This window comes from Pseudophryne corroboree, chromosome 4, assembly GCF_028390025.1.
Source record: "Pseudophryne corroboree isolate aPseCor3 chromosome 4, aPseCor3.hap2, whole genome shotgun sequence".
Lineage (NCBI taxonomy): Eukaryota > Metazoa > Chordata > Amphibia > Anura > Myobatrachidae > Pseudophryne > Pseudophryne corroboree.
In genome coordinates, this window is record NC_086447.1 from 529,016,752 (window position 1) to 529,042,724 (window position 25,973).

Consider the following 25,973-nt stretch of genomic DNA (forward strand, 5'->3'; position numbering starts at 1 on the left):
GCAGCCGCAAGCCAGACGCAATTTTAAATCAGCCGCCGGTCTGTCAGCCAATCAGAACTCACGGACCTGCAGCGGCAACTGCTGCCGAACCGCAAGCTTTGACTGGCTGAAGGACCGGCGGCTGATTTCAGACAGGTGGCCGCCGGAGATTGGGACTGGACTGAGGGCAGGAGAGGCGCACGCTGCATTCTCCTCCCCTCACACAGATGTGGAGGCAGCGGCGGCAACAGCGGGAGAGGCCAGCGGTTGCGAGCAGCACTACAGGGGGCACATGTATCTGGTACTGTGGGGGGCATGTGTATCTGGCACTGAGGGGGGGCACGTGTATCTGGCACTGTGGGGGCATGTGTATCTGACACTCTGGGAGGCACATGTATCTGGCACTGTAGGGGCACGTGTATCTGGCACTGTGGGGGCATATTATGTATATCTGACACTGTGGGGGCATATTATGTGTATCTGGTACTGTGGGGACACATGTGTTTCTGAAAATGTGTGGGAATATTATGTGTATCTGACAATGTGGGGGCATATTATGTGTATTTGGCATTGTGGGGGCATATCATGTGTATCTGGCACTGTGGGGGCATATCATGTCTATATGGCACTGTGGGGGGCATATCATGTGTATCTGGCACTGTGGGGGCATATCATGTGTATCTGGCATTGCACTGCTGGGGGCATATGTGTATCTGGTACTGCTGGGGGCATATGTGTATCTAGCACTGCACTGCTGGGGGCATATAAGGTGTATCTGGCACTACTGGGGGTGTATGTGTATTTGGCACTACTGGGGGTGTATGTGTATTTGGCACTACTGGGGGCACATGTGTATCTGGCACTGCACTACTGGGGTCATTATGTGTATCTGACACTATACTGGTGACATTATGTGTAAGGAACACTACTGTGGGAGTTATGTGTAAGGCTATGTGTTCAGTTTTGGGCACCATTGTATAAAAAAGACATCAGTGAACTTGAAAGTGTTCAAAGGCGAGCTACTAAATTGATTAAAGGCCTAGAAGGACTGGACTATAAGGAAAAACTTACTAGGCTGAATATGTACACACTAGAAAAGAGGCGCCTAAGAGGAGATATTATTAATATCTTCAAATATGTAAAGGGACATCACAAAGAGTTATCAGAGGAATTATTTATTAAAATAACACACTTTAAGACACGTGGGCACTCGCTGCGACTGGAGGAGAGAAAGTTCCGTACGCAACGGAGGAAAGGGTTCTTCACTGTTAGGGCAATCAGGATGTGGAATTCCCTGCCAGAGAAGGTGGTAATGGCGGACTCTGTAATTGGATTTAAAAAAGGAATGGATAAATTTCTGAATGAAAAAGCTATCCAAGGTTATAATACTTAAAATATCAACGTGGTTAATCCGGGGGTAACATGAGTTATATTAGCTAACTAGTCATAAAACATTATTTAGCAAGTATGTAGAATCATCACAACTTGAAACAGGTAGAACACGATGGGCAATTTGCCTCTATTCAACCTCAAATACTATGTTACTATGTTACTATGTGTGTAGAGGGGGTTTAAAATATATTTATTTATAGTTTGATAATATAAAGTTGCGAGGCTACGCCCACTTTTCCAGGAGCGCACGCGCGGGGTGGGGGTAGGGCTCCATCCAAGGCTTAGTAAATAGACCCCTTTGTTCCCCAGATTTTTAGAACCAGTGCCAGCTCCAAGAACCTGGTGGCGGTTCTTAAAATGGGGGACCCCTACATCTTTTGTTCCCCGTATTTTTTTGACCAATGCTGGCACAAAAAGCCCGGGGCTTGTTATGCCTTTTGGGAGGGGCCCACATATATTTTTTTACTTAAAGAAACATTAAAATGCTCTCCTCATCCCCCCTTGACCATTACAATTAATTACATTCCTCATTAATAAATCCCCCTTCTCCCACAAACAAATGTAATTTTTCTGCAGAATGGGTCACAGACTGGTTTGCTGAAAAATTGGAGTGAGGATTGAGTGTAGAATCTGCGAGCAGGTCTGCAGTAGGATTGTATAAACAGTCTGATCTGCATTCCCTGCTGAGGATTGGACAAGTGTGTACCCAGCTTTACAGTGATGCATATTTGTAACCAGAAATATTTATACTCCTGATCATGGTCATATAACAAATTAAAGTTGCTGCCGAGATTCAACTAGATAGAATGGCGTGGGGCCTGGCTCTGAGTTTAGCTGGTTATGCAAAGGGCATCCTCCAGTTATCACATATTTATGTCATTTGAGCCATTTAATTATAGCGAAACCTATCTATTAGTTGTACATCATGCAGCTTTTCCAAGCATTTATTTACTAACACTGTTAGTGCTGTTTTATACAGCCTGTACACTATCTACAGATGGGTCCTCCGTTATCTTGACTGTTTCTGCGCCTAGCCGGAGGTTTAGTCACACCTAGGCGATAGCTTAGGTTGCCGAGTTTAATCACGGACAGGCGCGTTGAGGCGCGACTAGATACTCAGCATGCAATACACATCTCCACCACTGGGTGGCTAATGCTCCACTAATCCAGTACTTTAGATAGAATAGCAGCGGATTGATCTACAAGCTCTGGCAAATGGTCAGTGACGACTGTAATGTTAATAGATGGTGACCAGTGGTCAGATGGAGAGAGTTAAAAAAAAAATAGTTTATACAGACACAAACGAACATGTTAAAACACTTGTGTATGCAGATGCAAGATTGTGTATACAGACGCAAATAATGTGTGAAAGGAATAATGTAGCTCATTGACTTTAAAGTACAGTATGTACAGTGCACTAAATACCGTGCTTTTGAAATACATGTATGAGCGTCCGAGTCTCCTAAGGGATAAACCAACACCAATGGGAAGGAAGTGCCAACCTTTTTTTTTTTTTTATATGTTCCCGTGACATTCACTTTATTATTTTTTTTTTCTTTGTTATACATTCAATGGAAGGGTGCACACAGGTTTCACATAAATCAGAGTAAATCTGCAGGAGCGACTCATTCCAGTATATACAATACACAGCGGTAATGAGTATAAATTAGTGTATTCTGACGCAACTAACTGAGCAACACAGTACTGTAGATCGTCAGCGTTTGTGTATTGTACCTGACCTGAACTCCCTCCCTGTCCACTGCATGACCTGTGCAGGCTCCCAGGGGGGAAGGGCGATGGGGGTAGGGAGAGGCGGTGGAAGATACCGTGCTTTTGAAATACATGTACTGTATGAGCGTCCGAATCCCCTAAGGCATAAACCAACACCAATGGGAAGGCAGTGCCAACCTTTTTTTATTATTATTCCTGTGACATTCACTTTTTTTTTTTTTTTTGTAATACATTCAATGAAGGGTGCACAAAGGTTTCACATAAATCAGAGTAAATCTGCAGGAGCGACTCATTCCGCTATATACAATACACAGCGGTAATGATCCCCCATAGACATAAAGTACCAGTAAATATAAATTAGTGTATTCTGATGCAACTAACTGTTTGAGCAACACAGTACTGTAGATCGTCGGCGTTAGAGAATCTACACAGTATCAACACAACTGCAGTTCTCTATGTGATTTTCCTACACAGTATACTGTTGCACATGTCTTGTAACCTGATCTGAACTCCCTCGTCTACTGCATGAACTGTGCAGGCTCCCAGGGGGGAAGGGAAAAGTGGGATGGGGTTAGGGCGAGGCAGTGGAAAATACTGTGTTCAAAGAAAAGGCCATTGGTTTTAGATTAAGCATACAGTATTTATAAATTGATAATTCTACGGGACCTCATTGCCCCTGTGTATTTTAGCTAGGGGATTGTGACGCTCCTTCAGCATTGGACCATAGCCTGCAAAACCTATGCCTTCGCTTGCTCCATAGTTGAGTGCTGCCACAAGGCGGGGGTTCACGTGCCTCGGACATTTTGTCACTTTGCGATGCGATCGAGTCCGGTGTATCGTTATGTGCATAGACCTCGCTTATCCCTATCGCCCCTGTGTACTGTATTTTAGCTAGGGGATTGTGACGCTCCTTCAGCATTGGACCATAGCCTGCAAAACCTATGCCGTTGCTCGCTCCATAGCTGAGTGCTGCCACAAGGCGGGGGTTCACGTGCCTCTGACATTTTGTCACTTTGCGATGCGATTGAGTCCGGAGTATCGTTATGTGCATAGACCTCGCTTATCCCTATCGCTACTGTGTATTTTAGCTAGGGGATTGTGACGCTCCTTCAGCATCGACCCATAGCCTGCAAAACCTGTGCTGTTACTTGCTCCGTAGCAGAGTGCCTCCATGGGGCAAGGAGTCACAGGCGGTAGCCATTTTAATTGAGTCTGCCCTGCTACAGAAGGCGACGCCGACAGATGAATAAGTCCATTGGTTTTGATTATGCTGTAATGGCTACGGGATTAGGTTGCTAACATACAATATCCTATGAATGCCAAATTGATTTCTCACAAATATTTAAAATGCCCGCTCTAATATATATTGTAAATGCCTGCATCTCTTACTACCATATACAATAAAAGTGCGCTGTACATCACAAAACACTGTATCTCATAAGAGAAAACAATACACCCACACATTATCTGAGTTCCAAAGCTCATTGATGTATATATTTGTTGTTAAAAGGATATGGATTCAATATATATTACAAAGTACAGTATACCTATAGTTACGCGAATACAACTCACACAGTAAACAGTTAGAACATAGTTACATATAGTTATATGCCATTACATAGTTTCAGTTACATGCCAGCGATACAATTACCATTCCCTCCAATGTAGCTTATGTCTCCCTCTCTCTGTAAATAAATACAGGAACTGATCTGCTAGCAAGTCCATCATCGTCCTCTAAGGCCAAAAAGCAAGTCACTCTGACCTCCTGTGTGGTCAGCTTATGTCTCATCTAGTTTCTGGGGGAGGGGCCTCATGATGAGTCACCAATTCCTTTGTATGTGCTGAACATGCTCAGCCCTTGGGGATGTCCAAAGGGGCTGGCCTGAGTTTCCTGTTTTGGAATTTCTATTGTTCAAATATAAGTGATTTTAGCTTTTATACATTCAATCATAATTATCCACTGCAATGTCCTATAACTTCATAACAAGTATCAAATTAATCTACACATTAAGCTGGTTGTTTTAATAGTAAACATGAATGGTGTATCTGGTTTCGTTCAAATAATACACATACATGACACCACTTCATTACATAATCATCATGATGTCTGGCGCTTGATATTATTATAATTATGTACTGTATGAAATAAGTGTCGAATCCATCTCTGTGGCATGTCCGTGTAAATGCATGTGTTACCATATATTGCTGTGCTCGCTGCGCGTATTTGCAAGTATAGCGACTTAAATGTGTGCAGTTTGTATGTTCTCTCTATGTAATATTTTTGACTTTGACAATCCCTAACATCAATAGGCAACAATGTGCATGTAGGGGGTAATTCCAAGTTGATCGCAGCAGGATTTTTGTTAGCAGTTGGGCAAAACCATGTGCACTGCAGGGGAGGCAGATATAACATGTGCAGAGAGAGTTAAATTTGGGTGGGGTGTGTTCAATCTGCAATCTAATTTGCAGTGTAAAAATAAAGCAGCCAGTATTTACCCTGCACAGAAACAAAATAACCCACCCAAATCTAACTCTTTCTGCACATGTTATATCTGCCTCCCCTGCAGTGCACATGCTTTTGCCCAACTGCTAACAAAAATCCTGCTGCGATCAACTTGGAATTACCCCCATAACACGTCTGTTTGCGTCTGTGTACACTACTGGTTTTATGTTGATTTATCTGACTTGGATGCTCACATATTCCTAAAGTACTGTAAATGGACCATACTGTGGCTTTATCACGTTTGTTTGCATCTGCATATGCTGTACTATTTGCATCTGTACTGTATGTACTGTTATATACTGTATGAAATAATGTAGCGTAATGAGACGCACTAGTAAAGTAGTTCTTACTATGTATTTCAGTATTGTATTTTACGGGAGACCACACGCATGCGCAGTGGTGATTGTAAAAAGCGACATCTGGTGGATGATCACAGGTATTACACTTAAAGGTAACGACAAACGCTCTGTGCGCCTCTCTGCAACTAGGCGCGCCTCTCTGCGACTAGGCCCGCCTACCTGCGCCCCGGTACGCTGCGTTTGCCCGATTGCGACTAACGCCTCAGCCAGCCAAGATAACGGAGGAACCATCTGTATAAGCAGCCATTTGCATTCGGCTCTTTCGCCTACTCTGAATACAATACAACACATGCAGCACAAATGGTTACAGACTTCAGTGCCAAATCCAAATACTATAGTTAACATAAACTATATAAAGAAATATTGTCCCTAGCTGGTGTAACAGTTGAAAGAGGGGTACACACGGAGAGATCAGTGCTTAAACTCTAAGCAATCTGATTAGATTGCTTAGAAGTTAAGCACGGATCTCTCCGTGTGTATCCCCTACAGCGATAGCGATACGTGGCCCCTGCTATAGTTGGTGCTAGATTAACATGCAGGCGCAATCTAGTAGGTGGCTGGGTGAAATGAGCACCGCCCCCCTCGCTCAACACGCATCGCACTGTGTGCTGAGCAGGGGGAGAGATGTGTGCTAAGCGCTCTGTGATACATCGCTCAGCACACATCTCTCCCCGTGTGTACGGGGCTGAAGACCATGGCCTTTCTCTTTTGAATTAAGCAGTACTCTACATTTTGATCTAGAAATGAGAAGAGGGCAAAGGGGTATTAATGCCTTAATGCCTGAGAATATGTCCTCTGCCTGACAGGGAAAGTGCGCTTTACATCACCAATGAGGGACCTGTAAAACCAAGCAAGACTGATGAGAACCAGTGCCAAGTCCTGAAAGGCTCATTAGCAGCCAGAGGTAAGCAGTATGAATGGAAGCTGCTGCTTTCTACACTTCAAGTCATTGTAAAGGATATTCTACAGACCCCTGTTCCTTACACTGTGCAAAGGAAATTGTTATTTTACTCTCTAATATTGTCATTAGCTATGCACTTACATGCAGCTACTTAGTGTCATGATATTTGTCTGTGAAATGCCAAAATCTGCCATCGTCAAGGGATATTACTGTGCGCTGTAATATTCTACCGTAATCATGTATTTATTTACTAATGAATTTTAATGAAGCTCAATGAGTTAAGAGTATGGCAGTACATATGGCAAGTCATAGAGCAAACCATAACCTTGTGGGCCTCATAGCTACACTGTGAAGTGGCTACCACACCAATGCTTCTAGAACTTCACATTGTGCTACACATTGGCCCTCATTCCGAGTTGTTCGCTCGCAAGCTGCTTTTAGCAGCTTTGCACACGCTAAGCCGCCGCCAACTGGGAGTGAATCTTAGCTTATCAAAATTGCGAATGAAAGATTCGCAATATTGCGAAAAGACTTCTCAGTGCAGTTTCTGAGTAGCTCGAGACTTACTCTTCCAGTGCGATCAGTTCAGTGCTTGTCGTTCCTGGTTTGACGTCACAAACACACCCAGCGTTCGCCCAGACACTCCTCCGTTTCTCCAGCCACTCCCGCGTTTTTCCCAGAAACGGTAGCGTTTTTTCACACACTCCCATAAAACGGCCTGTTTCTGCCCAGAAACACCCACTTCCTGTCAATCACATTACGACCACCAGAACGAATAAAAAACCTTGTAATGCCGTGAGTAAAATTCCTAACTGCATAGCAAATTTACTTGGCGCAGTCGCACTGCGGACATTGCGCATGCGCATTAGCAACTAATCACTCCGTTGCGAGAAAAAAATAACGAGCGAACAACTCGGAATGACCCCCATTGGCGGCTATTCTGACCCGTTCGCACGCTGCAGTTTTTCGCAGCCGTGCGAACGGGTCACAACTGCGCATGCATGCGGGCGGCAATGCGCAGGCGCGTTGTTGCCCGGTGATGGCCGTCGCCAGGCAGCGAAAAGAACAGCGAAGGAAGCGATCGCAGCAGCAAGTGCAAGAAGATTGGCAGCAGGCAGACGGATCTATGTGGCAACTGACCGTTTTCTGGGAGTGGTGAGGAAAATGCAGGCGTGTCGAGGCGTTTGCAGGGCGGGTGTCTGATGTCATTTCTGGGACCTGACAGGCTGAAGTGATCGCAGTAGCTGAGTAAGTACAGAGCTACTCAGAAACTACACAAACCTTTTTTGCCCCGCTCCCCTGCACATGCGATTGCACACTTGCTTAGCTAAAATACGCTTCCCCATAGGCGGCATCTATCTGATCGCACGGCTGCAAAAAGTTGCAGCGTGCAATCAACTCGGAATGACCCCATTGCCCCTAGTTCATAATATGCCAGATTGCAGTCCCTCAAGCTCACACAGTGCTCCAGTTCACATTTTTTAAATTGTTGAATAAGGGTTTCTGGTGTTTTATGGATGGAGAGAGAGGGTGGGCTCCATCATTAGGCTCAGTTTGGGTTTTAGGGCCTGTAGCCTTGGCTAATTAGTGATTTCTAGGAAAGTGGGTTGAACCAGCGCACTGGGCGTAGATGGTTCGGCGAGCTGCTGCAAAAGATAGGGGTGACCACCCTAGAGTTGCAATTATATGGATAACTTTGTAGCGCTCAATAAGCCTTGGGGTGTACTAGGGTATCTGGTGTACTTAAATTTGAGTAATTATTAGTAATGAATGGATGACTGGGGCGTGTTATGTATAACAAATCTTTTAATCACTCCTATAACATTAATGGGGGAAAAAAATAAGAATTTACTTACCGATAATTCTATTTCTCGTAGTCCGTAGTGGATGCTGGGGACTCCGTCAGGACCATGGGGAATAGCGGCTCCGCAGGAGACAGGGCACAAAAATAAAGCTTTAGGATTAGGTGGTGTGTACTGGCTCCTCCCCCTATGACCCTCCTCCAAGCCTCAGTTAGGATACTGTGCCCGGACGAGCGTACACAATAAGGAAGGATATTGAACCCCGGGTAAGACTCATACCAGCCACACCAATCACACCGTATAACTTGTGATCTGAACCCAGTTAACAGTATGACAAACGTAGGAGCCTCTGAACAGACGGCTCACAACAAATAACAACCCGATTTTTTTGTAACAATAACTATGTACAAGTATTGCAGACAATCCGCACTTGGGATGGGCGCCCAGCATCCACTACGGACTACGAGAAATAGAATTATCGGTAAGTAAATTCTTATTTTCTCTAACGTCCTAAGTGGATGCTGGGGACTCCGTCAGGACCATGGGGATTATACCAAAGCTCCCAAACGGGCGGGAGAGTGCGGATGACTCTGCAGCACCGAATGAGAGAACTCAAGGTCCTCCTCAGCCAGGGTATCAAATTTGTAGAATTTTGCAAACGTGTTTGCCCCTGACCAAGTAGCAGCTCGGCAGAGTTGTAATGCCGAGACTCCCCGGGCAGCTGCCCAGGATGAGCCCACTTTCCTTGTGGAATGGGCCTTGACAGATTTAGGTTGTGGCAAGCCTGCCACAGAATGTGCAAGTTGAATTGTGCTACAAATCCAACGAGCAATCGTCTGCTTAGAAGCAGGAGCACCCATCTTGTTGGGTGCATACAATATAAGCAGTGAGTCAGACTTTCTGACTCCCGCCGTTCTTGAAATATATATTTTCAATGCCCGGACCACGTCCAACAACTTGGAATCCTCCAACTCGTTAGTAGCCGCAGGCACCACAATAGGCTGGTTCAGGTGAAACGCTGACACCACCTTAGGCAGAAAATGAGGACGCGTCCGCAGTTCTGCCCTGTCCGTATGGAAAATCAGATATGGGCTCTTATATGATAAAGCCGCCAATTCTGATACTCTCCTGGCTGAAGCCAGGGCCAGTAGCATGGTTACTTTCCATGTAAGATACTTCAGCTCCACCGATTTGAGCGGCTCAAACCAATGGGATTTGAGAAAATCCAAGACTACATTAAGATCCCACGGTGCCACTGGGGGCACAACCGGGGGCTGTATATGTAGTACTCCTTTTACAAAAGTCTGGACTTCAGGAACTGAAGCCAATTCTTTCTGGAACAAAATCGACAGGGCCGAAATTTGAACCTTAATGGACCCCAATTTGAGGCCCATAGACAATCCTGTTTGCAGGAAATGTAGGAATCGACCCAGTTGAAATTCCTCCGTGGGGGCCTTTCTGGCCTCACACCACGCAACATATTTTCTCCAAATGCGGTGATAATGTTGTGCAGTCACCTCCTTCCTGGCTTTTACCAGTGTAGGAATGACCTCTTCCGGAATGCCTTTTTCCTTTAGAATTCGGCGTTCAACCGCCATGCCGTCAAACGCAGCCGCGGTAAGTCTTGGAATAGACACGGTCCCTGCTGAAGCAGGTCCCGTCTTAGAGGTAGAGGCCACGGATCCTCCGTGAGCATCTCTTGAAGTTCTGGGTACCAAGTTCTTCTTGGCCAATCCGGAGCCACTAGTATCGTTCTTACTCCCTTTTGCCGTATAATTCTCAGTACTTTTGGTATGAGAGGCAGAGGAGGGAACACATACACTGACTGGAACACCCACGGTGTTACCAGAGCGTCCACAGCTATTGCCTGAGGGTCTCTTGACCTGGCGCAATACCTGTCCAGTTTTTTGTTGAGGCGGGACGCCATCATATCCACCATTGGTTTTTCCCAACGGTTCACAATCATGTGGAAGACTTCTGGATGAAGTCCCCACTCTCCCGGGTGTAGATCGTGTCTGCTGAGGAAGTCTGCTTCCCAGTTGTCCACTCCCGGAATGAATACTGCTGACAGTGCTATCACATGATCTTCCGCCCAGCGAAGAATCCTTGCAGCTTCTGCCATTGCTGTCCTGCTTCTTGTGCCGCCCTGTCTGTTTACGTGGGCGACTGCCGTGATGTTGTCCGACTGGATCAACACCGGCTGACCCTGAAGCAGGGGTTTTGCCAGACTTAGAGCATTGTAAATCGCTCTTAGCTCCAGTATATTTATGTGAAGAGACATCTCCAGGCTTGACCATACTCCCTGGAAGTTTCTTCCTTGTGTGACCGCTCCCCAGCCTCTTAGACTGGCATCCGTGCGTGGTCACCAGGACCCAGTCCTGTATGCCGAATCTGCGGCCCTCTAACAGATGAGCACTCTGCAACCACCACAGAAGAGACACCCTTGTCCGTGGCGATAAGGTTATCCGCTGATGCATCTGCAGATGCGATCCGGACCATTTGTCCAGCAGATCCCACTGAAAAGTTCGTGCGTGGAATCTGCCGAATGGAATCGCTTCGTAAGAAGCCACCATCTTTCCCAGGACTCTTGTGCATTGATGCACAGACACTGTCCCTGGTTTTAGGAGGTTCCTGACAAGTTCGGATAACTCCCTGGCTTTCTCCTCCGGAAGAAACACCTTTTTCTGAACCGTGTCCAGAATCATTCCCAGGAACAGCAGACGTGTTGTCGGGGTCAACTGAGATTTTGGAAAATTCAGAATCCACCCGTGTTGTTGCAGCACTACTTGGGTTAGTGCTATTCCGTCCTCCAGCTGTTCTCTGGACCTTGCCCTTATCAGGAGATCGTCCAAGTAAGGGATAATTAATACGCCTCTTCTTTGCAGAAGAATCATCATTTCGGCCATTACCTTGGTAAAGACCCGAGGTGCCGTGGACAATCCAAACGGCAGCGTCTGAAACTGATAATGACAGTTTTGCACCACGAACCTGAGGTACCCTTGATGTGAAGGGCAAATTGGGACATGCAGGTAAGCATCCTTTATGTCCAGGGACACCATAAAGTCCCCTTCTTCCAGATTCGCTATCACTGCTCTGAGTGACTCCATCTTGAACTTGAATTTTTGTATGTACAGGTTCAAAGATTTCAGATTTAGAATAGGTCTTACCGAGCCGTCCGGCTTCGGTACCACAAATAGCGTGGAGTAATACCCCTTTCCCTGTTGTAGGAGGGGTACCTTGACTATCACCTGCTGAGCAAACAGCTTGTGAATGGCTTCCAATACCGTCGCCCTGTCTGAGGGAGACGTTGGCAAAGCAGACTTTAGGAACCGGCGAGGGGGAGACTTCTCGAATTCCAACCTGTAACCCTGAGATACTACCTGCAGAATCCAGGGGTCCACCTGTGAGCAAGCCCACTGTGCGCTGAAATTCTTGAGTCGACCCCCCACCGTTCCTGAGTCCGCTTGTAAGGCCCCAGCGTCATGCTGAGGGCTTTGCAGAACCCTGGGAGGGCTTCTGTTCCTGGGCAGGGGCTGCTTGCTGCCCTCTCTTACCCCTTCCTCTGCCCCGAGGCAGATATGACTGTCCTTTTGTCCGCTTGTTCTTATAGGAACGAAAGGACTGCGGCTGAAAAGACGGTGTCTTTTTCTGTTGGGAGGGGGTCTGAGGTAAAAAAGTGGATTTTCCGGCAGTTGCCGTGGCCACCAGATCCGATAGACCGACGCCAAATAATTCCTCCCCTTTATACGGCAATACTTCCATATGTCGTTTGGAATCCGCATCACCTGACCACTGTCGCGTCCATAAACTCCTTCTGGCAGATATGGACATCGCATTTACTCTCGATGCCAGAGTGCAAATATCTCTCTGCGCATCTCGCATATAAAGGAAAGCATCCTTTAATTGCTCTATAGTCAATAAAATACTGTCCCTATCCAGGGTATCAATATTTTCAGTCAGGGAATCCAACCAGACGACCCCAGCACTGCACATCCAGGCTGAGGCGATGGCCGGTCGCAGTATAACACCAGTATGTGTGTATATACTTTTTAGGGTAGTTTCCAGTCTCCTATCCGCTGGATCCTTGAGGGCGGCCGTATCAGGAGACGGTAACGCCACTTGTTTTGATAAGCGTGTGAGCGCCTTATCCACCCTAGGGGGTGTTTCCCAGCGCGCCCTAACCTCTGGCGGGAAAGGGTATAATGCTAATAACTTTTTTGAAATTAGCATTTTTCTATCTGGGTTAACCCACGCTTCATCACATACATCATTTAATTCCTCTGATTCAGGAAAAACTACAGGTAGTTTTTTCACCCCCCACATAATACCCCTTTTTGTGGTACTTGCAGCATCAGAGATATGCAAAGCCTCCTTCATTGCCGTGATCATATAACGTGTGGCCCTACTTGAAAATACGTTTGTTTCATCACCGTCGACACTAGATTCAGTGTCTGTGTCTGGGTCTGTGTCGACCGACTGAGGTAAAGGGCGCTTTACAGCCCCTGACGGTGTCTGAGACGCCTGGGCAGGTACTAACTGGTTTGCCGGCCGTCTCATGTCGTCAACTGATTTCTGTAATGTGCTGACATTAACACGTAATTCCATAAACAAAGCCATCCATTCCGGTGTCGACTCCCTGGGGGGTGACATCACCATTATCGGCAATTGCTCTGCCTCCACGCCAACATCGTCCTCATACATGTCGACACACACGTACCGACACACAGCAGACACACAGGGAATGCTCTTATCGAAGACAGGACCCCACTAGCCCTTTGGGGAGACAGAGGGAGAGTTTGCCAGCACACACCCAAGCGCCATAATATATATGGGAACAACCTTATATAAGTGTTGTTCCTTATAGCAGCTTAAATATATCCAATATATCGCCAAAAAATGCCCCCCCCCCTCTCTGTTTTACCCTGTTTCTGTAGTGCAGTGCAGGGGAGAGTCCTGGGAGCCTTCCTCACAGCGGAGCTGAGCAGGAAAATGGCGCTGTGTGCTGAGGAGAATAAGCCCCGCCCCCTATTTCGGCGGGCTTTCCTCCCGTAGATTTAGATAACTGGCATGGGTTAAATACATACATATAGCCTTAATGGCTATATGTGATGTATTCTTTTGCCTTAAGGTATTAAAATATTGCTGCCCAGGGCGCCCCCAGCAGCGCCCTGCACCCTCCGTGACCGCTTGGTGTGAAGTGTGTGACAACAATGGCGCACAGCTGCAGTGCTGTGCGCTACCTTCATGAAGACTGAAGAGCCTTCTGCCGCCTGTTTCCGGACCTTCAATCTTCAGCATCTGTAAGGGGGGTCGGCGGCGCGGCTCCGGGACGAACCCCAGGGTGAGACCTGTGTTCCGACTCCCTCTGGAGCTAATGGTGTCCAGTAGCCTAAGAATCCAATCCATCCTGCACGCAGGTGAGTTGAAATTCTCTCCCCTAAGTCCCTCGATGCAGTGAGCCTGTTGCCAGCAGGACTCACTGAAAATAAAAAACCAAAAAAACTTTTTCTAAGCAGCTCTTTAAGAGAGCCACCAAGATTGCACCCTGCTCGGACGGGCACAAAAACCTAACTGAGGCTTGGAGGAGGGTCATAGGGGGAGGAGCCAGTACACACCACCTAATCCTAAAGCTTTATTTTTGTGCCCTGTCTCCTGCGGAGCCGCTATTCCCCATGGTCCTGACGGAGTCCCCAGCATCCACTTAGGACGTTAGAGAAAAAAGAGTGATTAAAAGATTTGTTATACATAACACGCCCCAGTCAACCATTCATTACTAATTACTCAAATTTAAGTACACCAGATACCGTTGTACACCCCAAGGCTTATTGAGCGCTACAAAGTTATCCATATAATTAGTAGAGATGAGCAGGTTCGGTTCCTCGGGATCCGAACCCCCCCGAACTTCACCCATTTTACACGGTTCCGAGGCAGACTCGAATCTTCCCGCCTTGCTCGGTTAACCAGAACGCACCCGAACGTCATCATCCCGCTGTCGGATTCTCACGAGATTCGTATTCTATATAAGGAGTCGCACGTCGCCGCCATTTTCACTCGTGCATTGGAGATTGAACGGAGAGGACGTGGCAGCGTTCTCTCCCTGAGAAGCTCCGTAATCTGTGCTCAGTGTGCTGCAAATATCTGTGCTCAGTGTGCTGCAAATAATCTGTGCTCAGTGTGCTGAAAATATCTATGTTCTCTGCCTGAAAACGCTCCATATCTGTGCTCAGTGTGCTGCAAATATCTGATCAGTGTGCTGCATTGTGGGGACTGGGGACCACCAGTATAAGCATGTACATGATGTGGCCATTCACTGGTACCTGGTGACAGAACGTATTCTGGATTCCCCCACAATGTAACGTTATATCTGTCACCTATATACATGATGTGGTTATTCACTGGTACCTGGTGACAGAACGTATACTGGATTCCCCCACAATGTAACTTTATATCTGTCACCTATATACATGATGTGGTCATTCACTGGTACCTGGTGACAGAGACTAAGTACGCAATTGGCGTATGAGGTACCGTAAGGGTACGCACTTAGCGTAGCAGACGCTTAGCCGTGGTCGAGACGCACGAGCGGCACGTTCGCTCACGGCTTACGCTTGGTGTCGAGCACGCTATAGGCGAGCGACTACCGTAATGCTACACTACCAGCGTAGCGGACGCTCGGGACCACGAGGAGATCACGAGCGGCGCAGACGCTCACAAGATGACAATCAGTAAACCTTGAATGTAACACACAGAAAGGATACTCTTATGCTATAAACCTTGTACTGAAATACTGCAGCGATATAACGCTGCTTAACCTTGTTAATCCTAAAGCTGTTTGAGCAATCGAGACGCTCCTATTACCCTCTGCAATGTAATGAACACACAATACCGTGCTAAGGTTCCAACACCTTTACTAACAATATTTAACTAAGTAAACGGGAAAAAGAAAACAGTGAACAGTTCATACACTACAGGCTAACATTAAAATCTAACAGAATAACTAAACAGAAATATACACAATAGTGAACGATCGCAAACACAAATACAACAAATAAGAATGAATGACTAACATTTAAACGGGTAACAAAGTGGCCACAGAGTAACATACCATACGGGGAACACTCACAGGCGCAACCGGAATCCAGTCCTCCAATTATCAGCGATAACTGTTGAAGAGAGAGTACTGGCCGGTCTGGGATCAGTGACCCATATATACACAACATACAGTGTACTTCAAAGGGCCCTACAACCTTATTGTTCATTGGACACAGGAATGTCTCTCTGCACTATAACAAAAGGTCATAGGTGGATTTGAACAGGTGGGCTGTGACTATTTCAAACAGCCCAGGTGGGAGGGAATCTGAAGATTCCCGCCGCATGGGTAATGAATCGCAAATATATGAAATGTCCAGAATCTACTAATGGCCATAACTATACGCAGGAGCGATTAATCTTTACCTAACCAACACCGGATTGTTGCTATTAAAATACTCTTCGGTTAGGTACCAGACACCACTGTTCAACCTTAGACAGACCCTTTGTATCACGAAAAGAGGGATTCCCATGTCCATGAGCAAGTCACTTTAACCAAACTTACAGTTATTACTAAGGGGAACATTACCTATAAAACCTGCTATATGGATTTATTATTTAACGATTGAGTCGCCCGCTAGACGCACACAAACTCTACCGTAAATGCACATACCACGCGCTCGAGCGCATGGCCGAGGCGCCATCACGCGGCTGCGAGTATCTGCACGCACGGGAGAGAATGTGCACATGCAGCAGGCATGCGCATGAGGTGAATATATGGCAATGTGTAGCATGATATTTTTCTGACTTTGACAGTCCACCCTTTGGCAGTCATCAATAACTGCCACTTCCTAAAACAGTTCAAAAAGAGAAAAATATATGTCATGTATAAATACATTTCAATGATTGGGTAAGGGAGAGGAGAGGAAGGTGGGAAAAAGGTATGACCTAGTGAGATAGTAGAAGCATGTGTGTATGAATCCATGTTTGAGGGGTCATGTATCATCGTGCCGTACGTGTTTTAAATTAAGCTTCAAGGTATTGCGAAGTATACATTTGAATTCCTTCTTATCCCGTATTACGGGTCTGTGGATGGGCTGTCAAACTTTACCGAGCTCTTTTCGGCTTTTTGTTGTAACAAAATGGGGGAGCACATTTTAGTTGATGATACATGATTGGGGGGAATATGTGAGTGCTGATATCTGTGCCTATATTCCCTATCGACTATGTGTGTCATTACCTGAAGGTTGTAGAAATGAAGATAAGAAGCAATTATGGTAAATGCAGTCATAAACTATGTGAGTTTAATATACATTTGTTGATTGAGGTCTTGTCTTGCGTCTTGTCTCGATGTACATGTTGACTGTAGTCTCCTGATGCTTTTGCTATAATTGCTTGAGCAAAAAGCTTTCTCAATGTCCATAGACTTACAATCTTTAAAGTGTTGGGCTATCGTAAAATTTAAAGTCACTAGGGATATTGGGGGTCTATGGCATTGTCCATCAGTGGTCTGTGTAAAAGGTTGTCAAATTCTTCTTCCAAGCGGATGTCTTTGTACCTTGGAGGAAAACAAAGGAGAAACGGGTGAAAGAAACGGACCGTGGAATCACATTTTCATCACAACATTGTCTCTATCGTTGGGTCATAAATCAAATTAGTCGTTGTTAGTACAGTGTCTTCACTTCTTAAACTCATCACTCGGGCACTACGTTTACACTTCGTTAAAACCCGAACGCATCTAAATATCAGACCGACCAATATGATGACACCCAGAATACACAAAAGAAATTTCCCTACATCCATGATAATACCTTGGGCCCATTCTCCTAAACCAGAGAACCAATTTCGTGGGTTCAACCATGACACCCAACTGGTCAGCTCATTACCCACGGCAGCAAGGGTGAGATTGTGTTTCCTTCGGAACTCCCATTTTAATTGCAAGATGTCATCCATCTTTTGGTCTATGACCTCGACCGGGTCCTCAGTGCTGTTTGTAATATACGTGCAACACTTTATTCCATATTGAGTCGCTAGGGTAACACAATACCCGCCTGTCACAGCTGTGAGATAATTTAGAATCATCCTATGCTGAACCAGTTCTGTTTTGTAGGCTTGTAACTCTTTCCCAGTGTACCTGAATGTGTCGTCATACATTTCAGTGATATTGTCTAATCAATTTGCAAGCGCAGATATATATTTGTAATTTATCACTCCTCTGGCGGTGCGAGTGATATCTAACGCGATTAGGAATTGAATCCCGGTGGATTCATGGATCAGGTCAGAGGCCGAATGCTCTGTTCTCTCTATCAGGTGCCGTTTAACGATGTGCTCGTAATGAGTGTGAGTATAAGGAGCTTGGGCACTGCGGTGAATATCCTTCATTTTGTTATGGGTTACAGTCATTACTTCAGGCAGTACTTTTCCAATATAGCACAATCCCTCTGAGTTTGGGGCAAGCCACTTATACGCCTTCCTCCCGCATATGAAATATGCATCATCGGGGAGAACATATGGGACGGAGTATGACATTATCATGTTACAAATTTTCCATGTGAAATCTCCTAACCCTAATTCTCCCATCTGTTTAGTACTAGTATCAGTTTGTACGATCTGTGCACAGTATCCTGGTGATACCTCTCCAACTCGCATGGTCCTACTTCCTAAGGTGTACCTATACCGGAAAAATTTCCTATGGTCGGCTATCTGGCATATAAGTTCTGTGTCTATGGGCATTCTGTCGGGTCTGTATGAAAAGGTCATGGTTTGATTACTCCATGACACTTCCCAATTTCCAGGCTTTCGGGGATTGGAAATGTTAAAGCATATTAAAGACCTATCCACATGATATTGGTGGAGCTTCAAACTAGGAGGACTAGAGATATTAAACCTCTTGTCCACTGGCCTCCCACCACTTAGCTCAAGTACCTCTCCTACAGTTAAAGGGAATGGTACTAGTCCTGATTTGCTATGGCCTTGAGGTACTTGAGAGCATACCCAACAGTCTGTCTGATTTAACACTTTACCCACTAAGGAGTGATAGTCACTCAATGGATGCCGGTCCATGTGGACATTAAAACTGGACTGACATTTCTTTATGCACCCATCCTCAACTATATTGTCACAATGCCTACAGATGCAGTTCTCTTCAGCTAACAATCCTTCACAATTCCTTCTATTGTCAATGCTACCAGATCGTTTTCTGATACTCGCCTTTACTCGGAGATTATGTTGTTCTTGGAAATCTACGCCTGCATCCTGGTCATCAGAACCCATTCCCGATCCTTTCTCGACCTCCATGGTACTCTCACCGAAACAGACTGCTCTGGTCAACATCATGGTCAACAGGAAAATCCGGATCACAGTCTCTTGGGGCAAGTCCATCTTAGAGGAGTAAAAGGGGAAAAATAAGAAGGGGGAAAGGAAATAGGAGGGAGGTGGGAACTGGAGAAAATAACAAATGGGAAAAAGAAATCTGGCTCGACAAGCTTCCGGTCTTGTTATTCTAAGCGCTCAGGTGTCGTCTCAATCCTCCCTGAACAGACACTCTAGTGATACAACCTCTACCGTCTGTTCTTTGTCACGGGACCTCTCTGGATCCGCAACCTTTTTACAGTGAGACGTATGGACCCAAGTCTCTCTCTCGGCAACCTTCAAAGCAGTTGTGCTGGTCAATAAGACTTGATATGGTCCTTCCCATCTGTCAATAAGGCAACCTGAGCGTAGAAAATTCCGTATCATTACATAATCCCCAGGTTCAATGTCATGACAATTACTGTCTGGCAAATCAGGAATCACCAACTTTAGATTATCATTCTGATTCCTCAATTGCTTACTCATCTTAACCAAGTACTTTACGGTTACTTCATTGTTACATTTCAAATCATCCTGGGGGTTAATCATAACATGGGGTTGTCGACCAAACAGAATTTCAAAAGGAGACAGATTAAGAGGGGACCTGGGAGTGGTTCTGATGCTGTATAATACAATTGGCAAAGCTTCAGGCCACAACAGTCCTGTTTCAGTCATTACCTTGCTTAATTTATTTTTAATAGTGCTGTTAACTCTTTCCACCTTTGCACTCGCCTGGGGGCGATACGGAGTATGCAGCTTACTATTAATTCCCATCAACTTACACATTGTTTGAAAGACTTCACCTGTAAAATGGGTACCCCTATCACTTTCAATTATTCTAGGGATACCATACCTACACACAAATTCCTGCACAATTTTCTTTGCAGTAAATACAGCGGTATTTGTGGCCACGGGAAATGCTTCAACCCAATTTGAGAACACATCAATACAGACCAAAACATACTTTAAATTTCTACAAGGTGGCAATTGTATGAAATCAATCTGTATTACCTGGAAAGGACCATCTGTCGGAGGGATATGGGATGGCTCTGTCGGTATTGCCTTTCCGATATTCTTCCTCAAGCAGGTGAGACATGTCATCGCTCTTTTACCCGCGTGGGAAGAAAATCCTGGGGCGCACCAATAAGCTCTTACTAGCTTACACATTCCTTCTTTGCCTAGATGAGTCAGCCCGTGTGCTGCTTCCGCTAGACTTGGAAGGTATGCTCTGGGTGCCACTGGTTTACCTTGTCCATCTGTCCAGAGTCCTGAGGACTCCTGGCCATATCCTTTTGACCTCCAAACTGCCTTTTCCTGTGGGGAACACAAATTTTGCATTTCACACAATTTCTGTGTGTTTACAGTATTAAATACCATCAGTTGTGTGATGTCTGTTTGTCTGGAGGTACCGGCTGCTGATTTAGCAGCTTCGTCTGCTCGGCTGTTACCAAGTGATACCGGGTCTTGGCTATACGTGTGAGCTTTACACTTGATAACAGCCACTCTGTCGGGTTCCTGTATCGCTGTTAGAAGTCTTTTGATGTGGGCTGCATGCGCTACGGGTGTGCCAGCTGCCGTCATGAAATTTCTGAGGCGCCATAGGGCTCCGAAATCATGGACTACTCCGAAGGCGTACCTAGAATCTGTGTAAATATTGGCTGACTTGCCCTTAGCCAATTCACATGCTCTGGTTAGGGCAACCAGTTCAGCAACTTGTGCTGAGTGAGGTGGGCCTAGCGGTTCTGCTTCTATGGTACCTTGGTCATCTACGACTGTGTATCCAGTACACAAGTCTCCCGAGTCCGTCTGTCTGTGACAACTATCGTCAGTGTAGAAAGTAAAATCTACATCTTCCAGTGGGTTGTCACTGATGTCAGGCCTTGCCGTGAAATTTTGGGTCAAATATTCCATACAATCATGCATGTCATCCCCTGTATTAAATCCTCCTTCACCATCACTCTCATCCTCCACCCTTTGTGCCTGTCCAGGCACACCTGGGAGATACGTTGCAGGATTTAATGCGCTGCATCTCTTTATGGTAATGTTTACGGGGGCCATCAATGCCAATTCCCATCTTGTAAACCGCGCTGATGAGACGTGTCTGGTTTGGGCAGAATTCAGCAAGGCTGACACTGCATGGGGCGTATGAATTGTGAGGTTGTGTCCTAGCACTACATCTTCGCTTTTCGTAACTAGCAATGCTATCGCTGCAACACTTCGCAAGCATGTGGGGAGGGATCGCGCTACCGTGTCAAGCTGAGCGCTGTAGTAAGCTACCGGCCTGCTGGCATCACCATGCTTCTGGGTTAGGACACCTGCTGCGCAACCAGCACTCTCTGTTCCGTACAGCTCAAAGGGTTTCCCATAGTCAGGCATACCTAATGCCGGTGCCTGTGTTAGGCACTGTTTTAGTCTTTCAAATGCCGTCTCAGATTCGTCTGTGTGCGAAATCCGATCAGGTTTACTTGATGAGACCATCTCCTGCAAAGGTAGGGCTAGTATGGAAAAACCTGGGATCCAGTTACGGCAATACCCACACATTCCTAAAAACGTTCTAATCTGTTGCTGGGTTTGTGGCAGGGTCATGTCACGAATTGCTTGAATTCTATCAGCGGTAAGGTGTCTCAGTCCTTGTGTTAGACAGTGTCCCAAATACTTCACACGGGTCTGGCATAATTGTAACTTGTCTTTGGAAACCTTGTGTCCTGTGTCTGAAAGATGAAACAGGAGCTGTTTCGTATCTCTCAGGGATGCTTCCAGTGAATCTGAACACAGTAGTAAATCGTCCACGTACTGTATCAATATTGATCCACTCTCTGGTTGGAAAGACTGTAAACAATCATGCAGAGCTTGTGAGAAAATACTTGGACTGTCTATGAAACCTTGTGGTAAGCGAGTCCATGTATATTGAACTCCTCTGTATGTAAATGCAAATAAGTATTGACTGTCAGGGTGCAGATGTACCGAGAAGAAAGCGGAGCAGAGGTCAATCACAGTGAGAAATTTGGCAGTGGGAGGGATTTGCATTAGGATAACAGCTGGATTTGGCACTACGGGGAATTGACTCTCAACTATTTTGTTGACCCCTCTTAGATCCTGTACTAATCTGTAACCCCTCCCCCCACTCTTTTTAACAGGGAAGATGGGGCTATTGGCAGTGCTGGAAGTCCTTACTAGAATGCCCTGTTGTAGCAAGCGCTCTATTACAGGGTAAACTCCTAACTCCACCTCTGGCTTCAGAGGGTACTGTGGGATTTTTGGAGCTATCCTACCATCTTTTACTTGCACAACTACTGGGGCTACATTTGCCATCAATCCAGTGTCTTGTCCGTCCTTGGTCCAAAGTGACTCCGGTATCTGGGAAATCATTTCCTCTACCTTGGACGGACACCTATTTACAACAACAGTGTGTGACATTAATCTTGTTGGGGAGTCTAACATATCTTGCGCTTCCTGAGCGTGGTTTTCGGGTATGTCCAAGAACACACCTTCAGGAGTACAATATATGACGCATCCCATTTTGCACAGTAAATCTCTCCCTAAGAGATTAGTCGGAGCTGATGCAGCCAGCAGAAAAGAATGCTTGGTATGCAAAGGCCCTATCGTAACCTCTGTTGGTGTGCTTAAAGGGTATTGTCGTACTACTCCTGTTACTCCCATGGCTGGAATTGTTTTACCAGTGGTTCTCATGCCCACGGTCGAATTTATCACTGACTTGGCCGCCCCCGTATCTACAAGGAAATTTAGAGATTTACCAGCTACATCAATTGTAACCTCGGGTTCACTTCCAAGGCTCGCAATCAATTTCACTGGCTGCAGATTACAGGTGTGACCACACCCCTATGGTGCGTGGTGACCTCCCTGCATTGCAGTGGCAGCTATTACCTGTGAAGGGGGTAAATGGGTATTATCAGAGACTTGCCAGTCTCTTTTTGGGGGATACCTTCTTGTTTCCCCTGCGTGTGGCTCATAACTCCGTCTCTGCGGTCCTTGATCCCAATTTCGTATGTCATGTCGTTGTCTAGGGTTTTTATGTGCATTATGTGAGTTATATGTACAGTTACGTGCAAAATGTCCTTCCCTGTTACAATTGTAACATTTTACCACATGCGGCTTACCACCAGGGGTCTGTGATCGGGACTGAGGCGGCCTTGTTGTAAGGGCCTGGATACTTATTGCCATCAGTCTATCACTCTGTGACTCCCTGCGTCTTGTGATGTTCCTGTCGTGCCCAACAGCAGTCTCTCTTAAGGCTGCCACCGACATACCTCTCCAGTTAGGTTGAGTAGTTTGTACTCTACTCCTTAATACCTCCTTTAAACCGTCCATCAAGACGGACACCGCTACTTCTCTATGGTGTATATTTGCCTCAATGTCCACGATCCCAGTATATTTAGCCATTTCCTCTAATGCCCTGTGGAAATAGTCAGGGGCAGTTTCCCCTTCCATTTGTTTAATGGAGAATATTTTGTTCCATTTTACTACAGCTGGGAAGTATATTCCCAACTGCAGATTGATTCTGGTTACATTGTCTTGATTATATTCATCCGTAAGGGGTACCTCCTCATCTAATTTACAGTCGGCTATAAACTTTACAGGGTCAATACTAGAGGGCAGACATGCCCGCAGTAGTGTCCGCCAATCTTTGTTGTTAGGTTCAGTGGAGTTACCTAGGTCCTTAATGAACCTCTGACATGCGGCTAAATCTTTTCTGGGATCAGGAAATTCAGACAAAATTGTTCTTAATTCTGCTCGGGACCAGGGACAGTGCATAGCAATATTCCTAATGGGTGTGGCTCCATTTGTGTCAGTCTTACCATTGGGGACCGCTATTACTCTAACAGGGTTAAGATTAATTACTTCACTCTGGTTTGATTCTTCAGCGTGTTGTGCAATAGTTTCAGCATATTGTACAGTGCCGTACTTACCTGTAGACACAACCTCACCTGTCCCTGAGCTATGGGCTTTAGATGCCAATCTTACTGGTTGGGCGATGCCCACTGAAGTATCGCTTATGGTGGCCGCTAGAGAGAGAGCTGAAATCGTAGTGGGCTCGTCTTCTTGGTCGTATTCCTGGGGGAAGTTTAACATAGGATACAACTTGCATGGGTTAGCGTTAGTATCAACATTTGCATTAACTTTTATCTTAATCTTATCACTACTACATTGCTTAAGTGCACCCTTATCGTACACCCGCATGTCATTCTCTGTAGCCACTTTGTCCCCTACTATATATGGTGGTGGTGCCGTTGCTATTAGATTTCTACCAGGATTTGGAATTGCTTTCTGAGCTAATTCCTGTTGTATTTCGCTTTCCTGTTGCCATATCTGTAAACAATCATAATGTCTAATCCTCTGCTTTGCAGATTTTATTAGACCTATCCTTTTTCTTAGATTCTGCAATACATCAGGGTTCAGACTGCCTACCCGGGGAAACTGTTCCCCATCATCCTCTGTCATACGTTCCCATTCTTTGCATAATACCTGTGTGTGTGATCCGTATTTTTCACACATTATATACCGTGCGGACCCTTTGGGCCAGCAACTACCAACGTGAACCCTTGTTGGACGTCCCTTCTTTGAACAACTGGCCCCCATCGTTTGTAGATATTGCTGTCTTAGCTAATTCTCACAAACAGACCAGATTGCCCGCGGTAAGGCGACGGTGAAAGTTCAACTAGTGCCTTCACTCACTCTGCGCCCCAATTGGCCAATCCAATCCGTGGGATCTTTTGTAACCTCTATTTACTGGGGTGCGTGGGAGTATGCGATCCCTCCCCAGTAAGTATTGGTCGTTGGAGATTTCCTGAGTGAGCAGTGAAACTCCCTTAAAATAACAAAAACCTACACAAATCACGTTAGAATGTACAAATAGCGTTTATGATCCCACAGTAAATTGTTAATGGGTATCAAGGTAACAAACTAATGCACACAATTACGTGCGGTCCAGTCGCACAGCGCATAAATAACTTAATATTTATACGCTTTACGACCAATGGAATCGGTTGTTTAGGCTGCGAAACCTTCAGCCGGAGCTTTTAACTTGCCTATATGGGTGCTACGCCAAACCCCTCGGGCTGCGCTTAAATACCTTGCAGTCCTTTTGTCTGCGGAAACTACTTGCTCCTTTTACCTTCTACAATGTTAACGCGGGCAAGCCAGTCCACGCCACCAAGTGTCCACTCACCTGATGTGGTCTCCGACGGTATCCCGATTTGTGGGTTCACAAAAATAATACCTTAAGTTCCACACTCACTCCTACTCACTCATATACACACTGATCTTTTTCTGTACAGAAATTCCTTTCATACAGGTAGGGGTCTAATCCCTGGGTTTTGCAGTAGAAAAAGGTTTTCTTTTAACTAATACTTTTTGGAAAAACTGAACAACCGTGTGCTATTATCAGGTGGCTGTACTATACCGCCCACCCTAAACAAGGTTATTGTGTGATTTGAGTCTCAGTGGGCGTATCCGTACGCTCCGTTTCGTAAAACACGCCGCGTGCGTATGCCTTTGCGTCACGTACGTGATCTCGCACGTTGTCCGAGACACGTATGCACAAAGTGCAGATATGCCCACAGCGACACAAACAACACGCTTCTATCAATGTAAACGATATTCAACTATAATCGCTTACCGTACACCACACAGTATTTGCTATGCTGTGTGCGTGTCCTTTACAATTATTCCCTTAAAAATTATCCTATTTAATCTCAACTAAATAGCACCAGAATTCCTCAGCACGTGTCTAATAATCAATTCTAATGGCAACAAGAAAGTGAGCTGCAACAATGTAGATGTGTGCGTGTGTATACACAAAACAGAAATAAACAGTTTTAAAAGACAATAGCGTATTGTTCTTACCTTTCTACCTTCCGGTTCCCGATTCCACCCCAGCACTCCTACAGCGTAGCGAAACAGATGCT

General features: G+C 45.7%; 1 long non-coding RNA gene across 1 annotated transcript in view; it reads right to left on the minus strand.

The window, feature by feature from the left end:
* Positions 1-1,176: 1,176 nt before the first annotated feature.
* LOC134911580 (uncharacterized) overlaps positions 1,177-25,973 on the minus strand; it is a 161,571-nt gene continuing 136,774 nt past the window's right edge. The window contains exon 3 of the long non-coding RNA XR_010176694.1: positions 1,177-1,301. This is a non-coding gene — a long non-coding RNA (uncharacterized LOC134911580). The remainder of the gene's footprint in view (positions 1,302-25,973) is intronic.